Source organism: Artemia franciscana, chromosome 9 (assembly GCF_032884065.1).
Source record: "Artemia franciscana chromosome 9, ASM3288406v1, whole genome shotgun sequence".
In the NCBI taxonomy this organism is placed as follows: Eukaryota; Metazoa; Arthropoda; class Branchiopoda; order Anostraca; family Artemiidae; genus Artemia; species Artemia franciscana.
The window spans coordinates 16,488,472-16,498,635 of NC_088871.1; the positions used below are offsets into that span (position 1 = coordinate 16,488,472).

The 10,164-nt window shown below is 33.8% G+C and overlaps 1 protein-coding gene and 1 long non-coding RNA gene across 3 annotated transcripts in view; both read right to left on the reverse strand.

Moving 5' to 3' along the window:
* LOC136031577 (uncharacterized) overlaps window positions 1-7,899 on the reverse strand; it is a 13,782-nt gene extending 5,883 nt beyond the window's left edge. The window contains exon 1 of the long non-coding RNA XR_010618533.1: window positions 7,639-7,899. This is a non-coding gene — a long non-coding RNA (uncharacterized LOC136031577). The remainder of the gene's footprint in view (window positions 1-7,638) is intronic.
* Window positions 1-10,164, reverse strand: part of LOC136031059 (exocyst complex component 5-like) — a 223,056-nt gene that overhangs the window by 68,450 nt on the left and 144,442 nt on the right. The window lies entirely within an intron of this gene.

Genomic DNA, 10,164 nt, shown 5'->3' on the forward strand with positions numbered 1-10,164 from the left:
GAAGATTCCTAGATATGAAGCATGGATATCAAAGGGGAGTCAGAAAAACTTGTTTGAGAAAAGACCTGACGGCTCAAATACAAGATATTCATTTAGTGATAGCATGCCAGAGGTTGACGACTTTCCAAACGCCCAAGGACATGTACATCACAGTTTTCCAAGTGATGTTTCAGTGAAATAAAATCATATCGTCTAATAGTAAAGCGCTGTTTTAAAATATAGAAGTAGGAAGCGTTTAATCATGTTTTGTCACGTATTTATTTGTTTTTTAGTTATCTTCTCACTAATTTTTGGTGCTCTATATATTTATTACGATTCTTTCTCTTTAGTTATCTATTTTTTATATTTTTTATTACTGCTTGTTCTGAAGCACACAGAGGTCTTTATGAATAGCGGTAAAATGTTGAAAGAATTTGTCTTAGAATGATTACATTTCTTTTTTCTTTTCTTAGTTATTTCTGTGTGAGTTACCTTTTTTTTGTTTGTTGGGCGCATGGGTCGTGGTGTGGTCATTCTTGAAATGGTGGTAATATTTGATAATGCATAGAGATAGTGATGGAATTCCATCATCAAGGTTAACAGAATTTGAGCGAGGTTCTCTTTTGTTTCATTCAGTTTTCCAAAATATTGGAGCTAGTAATAATGAGGATAATAGGAGCATATTAGATATACAAAAAAATCAATATTTATTTTTGAATGGATTGAGAAAGAAAAATTGTACAACAAGGAGGATATCGTTTTGGAATTACCGGGCTGGAGAACTGCAAGGGATACAATTGACATTTTTCTATCGACATCTGATACGGACATATTCGGTTTATGCGAAACTTTTTTAGATGAGTTTTCAATTGAAAGTTCTCATGTTGATAGTTATCAATTGTTTCATGTTGAAAGGAGTATGCAAAAGAAAGGTGGTCTTGGTGTTTTCATTAAAAGTTGCATACCTGCCCGTGCAAGACTGGACTTTTTGCCGATGAATATTGAAATGTTATTTGAATCTTGTGTTGTTGAATGTTTTTTTCCAAATAATGAGATTCTAATCGCAGTTATTTCCCTAGTCCGTCAGCTAGTCAGATGGAGTTTAGGAATTGTTTTGAAAAATTCTTGGATAAATTAGCTGGTCTTAATACTTCTTATCTAGTTATGGGAGATTTTAATATTGACGTAATGAACCGTATATCTGCTAATCAGGATAAACTGGATAGTAACACTTTGAAGTTCTTAGAATGTCCGCTATCTCATGGATTATACCCTGTAAGTCTTGTACCATCCAGAATAACTGATACGTCATATTCACTAATTGATAGTATTTTTCACCTGAAAGTGCTGTTATTACATTTGCCATTCCTGATGATTCATCTGATCACTGCATACTTATGGCTGATCTTTTGCAATATTTCCGTATAATGAAAAGAAGTCAACAGAGCGAAGAGACTTTGGGGAAAAAAAATTTGTTAAAATTAAAAGAAGCACTCGGTGATGTAGGGTGGAGCTAAGTAATTGATGAAATTTATCCGGATCAATCCTTAGATAACTTTTATAATATATTGGCTGAGAAACTTGATAAATTTTGCCCGTATAGAAATCTGAAAGGAAAGAGGTATACACCAAGAAAACCATGGGTAAATGCATCGCTTTTGAGGTCTATTAATGAAAAAATCGCTTATATAAAACTATAATGAAGTATCCCACTAAAATAAATATAATACGTTTTAAAAACTATAAGAATCTGTTAGTAAGGATTCTTAGAGAAAATGAAAGAGTGTATTATGAAAATTCATTTAAAAATCTGATTCTCCTCGAAAAACTTGGAATTTAATTAAGGAGAAAATTGGAAAAAGTAAAAATTTATCACATCCTGAAATATTAATTAATACAAATGGTGTAGAAGTTAGAGAACCGCAAGATGTTGCTAATATGTTTAGTGATTATTTTGCCGGTGTTTGTCAAGCGATTGTTTCAGGAGGAATAGATTTGTCCCCTTACAGGTCACATAAAGAATATTTACCCCCCAATGAATGTACGAGCATATTTCTGGTCCCTGTTATTTTTGCTGAGTTCCATAAGATTATCAAAAATATAAAACACGTTAATTCAGTGGGACATGATGAATGATCAACAAATTTGTTAAAGAGTATTGCCAGAGTTATTTTTGTACCCCTTATCCACATTTTCAATTTGAGTATCAATGCAGGTATATTTCCTAGTAGATGTAATATTGCCCGGGTAATTCCGTAGTATAAACAAGTCGATAAATATAATGTAAGTAATTATCGTCCAATTGCAATTTTATCGTCATTATCTAAAGTGTTTGAAAAACTTTTAAAAGAAAGGATTTCTAGCTATTTAGATAAAATAAATTTCTTTATCAAATATCAGTTTGAATTTAGGGCAAACTGTTCGACAGAACAAGCAGTTGCAGCTCTTTTATTAGAAATAAATGATTGTTTAGATGATGATTTCCATGTGGCCACTGTTTACTATGATATAAAAAAGCATTTGACCCTTTAAATCATGAAATTCTTCTTGACAAAATGATAAATTTCGGCATAAGAGGGAAAGGATAGCAAATTATTAAATCATACCTATGCAGACGCAAAATCACAGTAAAGTTCGGTGGAAAAATGACTCATTTAAAAAGTCTTGTTAATATTGGTGTCCCCCAAGGCTCAGTATTAGGTCCACCTTTATTTTGGTCTATATTAATGATCTTACCCGAGGTTTGAATGAGAATATTAGCCATGCAGTTCTATTTGCAGATGATACAGCTATTACAGTCAAAGCTAGGGATTCATCGACATTGATGGAAAATCTAACTATAAGTGTTAACTCAGTTAATTGATGGTTTGTTTCTAATAATCGAGTACCGAATTTTAAGAAAACAAATTTTTATGGTTTTTGGTCGTTCAAAACGTTCCATTCGAGAGATTTCTTGTCAGGACCTACAGGCTGCTGATAAAAAATTTGTAGGTCCAATCATATCGTTATTTAGGAGTTTTTCTTGATCTTCTTTTGTCATTTCATAATCATACTGAGTATTTAAGATTAAAACTTGCTCAAAATATTGGGGTCGATGTACCGTGTAAAGAATATTTTTCCTTTTACCATTTAAAAATACTTTACCATTCTCTAATTACTTCTTATTTGAATTACTGCTCAGCTGTATATCTTAATACATTTTGGAAGCATATAATACCCTTACAGGTACTACAAAATAGGGCACTAAGAATACTTGGAAATTTCTTACATCTACCTTCAAAACTTGAAAATGTGTCGGAAACTAAAACATTATTCCTTTTCTTAAATTTGTTGGATTTAATTGATATACGAATATTAAATACTTCCATATGGCATTTTCAAATCCAAAATTCTAAAAATTATTTCTATGACAAATCTCTGTTAATTTTACTTCCTCGTTCGGATGGTCAGAGGTCTAGGATGTACCAAATTCCTTTTGTAAGCTCTGAAAGGTCAAGGTTTTCGATTAGGTACCAGATACCCTTCATTGCTAATAATTATAAGCTGAATGATAAAATTATGTTTGATCCATCCCAAAAATCTCAGCTAAATTTAAAAAATCAGATATTAAAGATTGCTTGCTAAAATTTTGATTATTCACCGTTGATGATGGAAAATAAAATTATTTGATCTTCTTATTTGTGTGTTTTGTTCTGGTGTCCCTGTGTCTGGGATGGCCTCCCACGACCCTCCTGCCCGATATGTATTTATTTACTTGTCTTTTATGAGTTTTTTTTCTATTTTGTTTGTCTTTTACCGTGTTATCTTTCGAAATCATTGCTACGATGAGATGTTGATGTTTTTTCTTATCTTTTGCACTGTCCCAGCCTTACGAGCTCTGCTCTCTGTTGGGGCATAATATTGCGTGTGGGGCATAACACTCTTTTTTACCCATTCCTTGTGTGTATTTTAAAATCTGTAATTTGTTTACACTAGATTAGTGCTATTTTTGTAAATAAATATATATATATATATATATATATATATATATATATATATATATATATATATATATATATATATATATATATATATATATATATATATATATATATATATATATATATATATTCCAATATTATAACTAATATTGATTCCAAATAACTAGCAATTATTGAGCTTAGATTTGTACATTAAAAGCTAGTAGGATAAAAATTTGTATGGTCTTAGAGATATGGGAAACATTCCCAAAAAGTGTGGTCTGATAAAATTGTTGCACCAAATTCAGAGTCTCTGAAAACTTTAAAACGGGGTGGTATTTGTCTTAACAACGGTCTTCCACCAGCTTTTCTTAAATTTTGACAGGAAGTCCTTGAATAAAGTAATTTAGGCTTACAATGTCTTTATAATCAGGATTGTCCAAGAAAACTCGTAGTTCAGATATAAAATCCAACTTAACGTTGCATTTGACTGAAATTCAGCGACTTGTTCTGGCTGATATCGAAATGACAAGAATATTCTTGCTTCCCGCCTGAATAGATCAGGTCAGGCAATAATGCCCATAAGCAAAACTATCAAGATTCTCTTTACTTTTAACCATTATTGGTTGAGTTACAACAAATCCTTCTGATAGGTGTTGCAATGACAAAAATTTAAGGAGCCTCTCCTTTTGAAGAGGTTAGAATGGGCACAGTCATGGGAAATTCACACACTGATTAGATACTCTACCTTGCAAGACAGGCAGTCAGGAACCATCTCTCCTCAAGGAGGTCAATATTGGGAAGGGTAACCAAATCACACAACTATGTCACTTACCTTAGCTTCTAACTAGGCTTACATGGAATCTTATTAGCCGTTTTTTTAGGTATCCAGACAACAACTGTTTAGGATTACCTTAATATCCATTCCCCAGAGAAATTGGGGAAAGCAAGAATCCCCAAAATGGTTAATTAGGGCATTAGTTCTTACTTTACAGGAAATTAATCCAAATTCCAACCCTATTTTCTGGTCTATGTCCTGATAACACGCATTTAAGTTACGTCCTTCTCTCTCTACAAAGGTTGTATTGTCTCCTATATCCAAAGAGGTGCAATGGGGACACACACTTTTACTTCTAGCAGAGTTTGGTTAATAGACTTCTCTGGTGGATGTCACTAAGAAAGTAGATTGGGACCGCCCTTTGTAGACGGAGCTTCAATGGCTTCTATTTGCTCATGGCTTCAATTAATGCAAATTAAGAGGGAGGGGGGCAAACTGAGTTTTCATAATCTAGGGGAAAGGTTATGTTTATCATTTTTTAAATCAATGTTTGCACCGAAAACCCCAAATAAAGAATTCTTCAATGCAAATACTCCTGAAAAGACATTTTTCTTTAACAAAGGGAAAAAAGACAAAATGTTTAGGGGAGTCCTGCCCCCACCAAATTAACAATATTGACGAAGTACATCTACATTGCAGCTAAACCATCATTCTTGATTCCTACAAAGTTTTAATAACAACTGCAAATTATCCACACATTGAACAGTTTCGTTTTGTTTTAACTTTTGTTTAAATGTCGCTTCTTACTTTCAGTTAGATAAAACCTGTTTTATTTATTTAATTTCGGACAGTTCTTCAACTAATTTAGGTTTGAATTCGGCTCGCCATGCATGAAAAATTATAACAAAATTTACAGATTAATTTTGGTTGATTTATTTCGTATGTGAAGGGTTGCCCCCTCCTCAATGCCTTGTTCTTTACGCTAAAGCTGATGGCACTTATGAGAAACCTTCCTATTCTAATGAAACGGTTTTTGTGTTTCATTTTTGGTAAACAGTCAAACTTTACCATAGAGATTAAGGTATTGAGGAGGGGGAACCCTTCATGTCTGGAATAATTTCTCTTCGTTTTTCAAATAAAGCCGGTAAATCTGACTCTCCCTCTATGAAATGTACCCCTCCCCTCACGGAAAACTCCTCCATGGAAATTTCATACCATGTTAAGTGCCGCACCCGGACATAAAATTCCCTTCAGACAGTTCCATCTTCGCTGAGAATCCCCCCTCCCTGTGAAGTTCTTTGCGGACGATTCAGCCCAAAAAATTTTCCTTGCCATTCTTTCATTTGAGTAAGACTTTAATCTTTAATCGTTTTATCGATCACTCTAGAAATGCCCCCTTCCGTAGAGATTGTTTTCAAGAAAAACACGCTGAAAAAAGCCCTGGATAATTCCCCTTGAACATCTACACATAAAAAAATTTGGCAAAGAGAATGTAAAACAATTAAAAAGAATTTCATGTAGTAGTTCTGTCAAACCCTCCCAAGTAACATATCCCTTGGAATATTTACCCCCAAAATTCCCCTCCCCAGGAAAGATTCCCTCTATATAAATCCACCTCAAGTATACCCCCCATACAAAAAAGATTTCTTTGCTTCCCAATAACAAATACTATACGTAAAGAATAGACAAATTATGTAACTTACAGGCCTCTTTCCACGGACAGTGGGTAGTCATTTTATACCTAAAGACATAATTATTAGAACTTTCAACTATACTGAACAAATTCCTATCTAAGAATTTTGGGGACAAATTGGCATGGAAGGGGTAGAGTTGCCCCCCCCCCCAATCTTTTTGGTCACTTAGAGAGAGCACTATACATTTTAAGTTCTGTTCAAATACATCATCTCTCCATCTTCTATGACCATTATTTCGATACAATCGCCCATGGGCAAAAAACAACAATAAGTAAACACGTATCCGTAATTCTGTATTACAAATTCTGTCTGAAAAAACTAATTATGTTATTATTGTTGTTATTATACAAAAGAGTAATTCTGTCTGACAAAAATAGCAAAATTCTACATTTTTGTAGATAGGAGATTCCTTTAATTTTAGGAGGCGTTTCCTCCCTATTTAAAAAATGCTGGACTAGCGTTAATTTGAGCTAATCAGGGTCTTCATTGAATTTTCGGATAGGCTGAATGATTCTTTGAAATTTTTTGATATGCTCAAATTAGTGAGCAAGTCATTATGAGAAGTTTAGAGAAGTCAAGCTACGCATAGCGTATGCAAGTCGAATAGTTTCTCAGCTGAAGAATATTTGGAGATGTAGAAACTAATCTCAGAAGTTGAAATTACGAATGTTTAGGAGTAATATCCTCTCTGTACTTTCATATGGATGCAAGTCTTGGAGCCTTTCAAAGAATGCTGAGAAAAGACTACTTGGCTTCGTGAATAATTGCCTGCGCAGAATCCTTGAGACACACTGGACCGATAGAGTAACGAATGCCCAGATAAGGGTTGATAACAAACAACTATTGGTAACCGAAGAAATCAGAGCTAGAAGATGGAAGTACTGGGGTCATATGACCTACATCAGCGAAGGATGTCTCCCACATGATGTATGGCGTTGGACCCCACCTGGCAGTCGAAGAATTGAAAGACTTCATGTTGGCTCTATCGGAACATATTCATAATTATCCAAATATGGGATAGACACTTGGTCTATCCCTTGAGAAAGAGGTGACGAGTCCGTGAGCCACTCTAAATGAACTTTGGTCTTTCGCACAGGATTGGTAAGGTTAGGGTCAACCGTCTCTGCCCTATGCACCTCCAGGTGTAGGAGGATCTAAGTCTAAGTAAGTCATTATGACATATCAACATCGAGTTAGAATATATTAAATAGATCAACATGCAACTTACTTGTCAATTTGAGTCTCGATTGACCGATACAAAGCCTTTCGGCCAGAGTTAATTACCCAACTATCCGGTACAAAATATTCCTCAAACGTGTTGGGGAGATTGAATGTAAAAGGCAGAATGAATGTTGCAGAGGTGTCCGTTCGTAGCTCAGGAATTGGAATGTTTAATGTTATCGTGTACTAAAAGGAACAATAATCGATTAAAAATAGCAAAGCATAATTCTATACACAGCATGCAATATAGCATAGTATAATTCTATACATAGATACAAAATAAATGCCTGCCCGTCTCTACCATGAAAAAACCAATAAATTTATAAACATATATAACTAATGCCTTCTGATCAAATAACGTTTCTTAATGATCTATGTGAAACTAAAAAGAAAAATCTGATGCATAATTATTTTTTAATTAGGGTGTGTAAAAAAAGGCAAAAGTATAGCTTTAATTTTGTTTTTATCGTAGTAGGTGGGAATAATTACTCTTTACTTTTCCAGGATAGCTATTAGGTCCGAAGCACACTTGGCGTTTTTTACCCAGCGGTTATCCCATGAATTGTTTGCAGATTATTCTTAGAGGTGTATAGAATAGTATTGCAACGGACACTTTATACGGTAAAAAAAAGGAAAAAAAAGTCCTTGGTAAAGCAAACACAGGTGGCAGCAATGCAGCTAGCCACTTTCACTACGATAAACGATCCTTTGTTAACACCTCCGTCGAGATGGTAGTTTATGGATGTAAATTCTGGATATTTTGTTTTTACCGCTCCTTTTTAAGGTGTGTATAAGATAGAGAACTAAATTGGAAGTCATAAGTTATTTTCTTTTCCTGGGAAGGGAGTTGATAATTCAAAAAAAAATCTGTAAAATAATTTGATTAGGTATTGCATATGAATTCCAGGAAGATTGAAGTGTCAAGGAGCTGGCCCATAATTAACCCCTCCCTTCGACCCTAAAAAAATCAATGCGTGTTTATCCAAAGTAAACAAAATGATCACAAATCTAATTTATGTGTCCTAAACTAAATACTTTTTAAGAATATTTAAATTCATTTAGGTACTTGTTGATCATACGGAACACTGCTAAGAAGTGAAGTTAGGTTAATTCTACTGAAATGTACCTAAATATGATAAAAATAACAAATTATGGAAAATACAACAGAGAATTATGGAAAGCAGGCCTCCACAAATGTACTACATCGTATTGTAGTTTTTCTCTTTAACGCTAAGATGATTATCATCGAGTACATAGTGAAATACAGCAAGAAATCGGTTTTCTGTTAAATTTTATTGAGTATAAATCTTGAGTATGTTCCTTTTAATTAGTAAGTACCTTCATTTATATCAAAGAATTTCTAAACATTGGTTTTCAAAATAGTTTCCGGTTTGACAGCTCCTCACCAAAGCATAACACGAATATAGGGAGGGGACACAAAACATAGTTTTCGATTTGTAGTAGGGGGAGGCAAATTCGTCGTTTTTCCAAATTGTTTTCAGTGAAAATACAAAGACAATTTGTTCAATGAACAAATACGGAATAATTAGTCCTAATCCTTGCACCGGCTTAACGGGCATTTTTTCAAAAAATCCAATTTACCTCAAGAATTCCATCAATCGAAAAAGCTAAGCCAATTTTTACTCCAGCTAATATCAGGCACCCCACGATTCATTAGATAAATACTTTGTCTCCATTTAAATTGCAAAAGGAATTAATCACAAAGAAGGTTGAAAACCATTAAATTTTACCCATCTTTTGTATCCTAGCCAAAATATAAGGATTTTTCTCATTGTTCATTTTTTGACTAGGATAAATTTTTAGTTAAAATTGATTGCTAGGTCAGATCTCTGATCGACTTATGTTGTGTCGGTAGGGTGTTTGCCACCCAGAGTGTAAGTGCTAATGGGGGAACCGGCATAAAAACCTTCGGTAAAAAATGCTGTATATGTCTTAGTCATGTTAATTTTACTTCCTTGGAAACCAATAGCCTAAGCTTTCCTTGGAATTTTAAATGAAATACCTTTAGCCCGGCTTTCACCGTCACCAATAAATAAAGGATACGAAACGGAATTATCTTCCTGTATGTTACACAGAACAGTCATCGATACTTTTTACTATAACTATTTAAGTCTTATGACTTATTTTTAAACTATGGAGGAGGGAAGTAGTAGGAACAAAATCAATACCGAGTGTTCCCACATTTCGTTTTTATGTACTATTGACGGCATTTTCACATGTATTTACTACCCGAACTTCCAGTCAAAAGAGGTTTGACCTGAATACTGAATAAGCTTCTTTAATTTGATCAATAAATTTCGATCAGTGGTTTCTTAAAAGAACTTGAACCTTCTATAAAGACAACAAGCAGGCGTTTTGTTTTGTTTTCTCTGATTCCCTTTAAGAACATTAGTAGAGACATTTATCTTGTTTAAAATAAATGCAAATGAATGACCACTGTCACTCTTCAAGCATATTAAATTTTAAAAAACAAGTTCTTTTAACTGCAAGTAAAGAGCGACAATTAAATTTA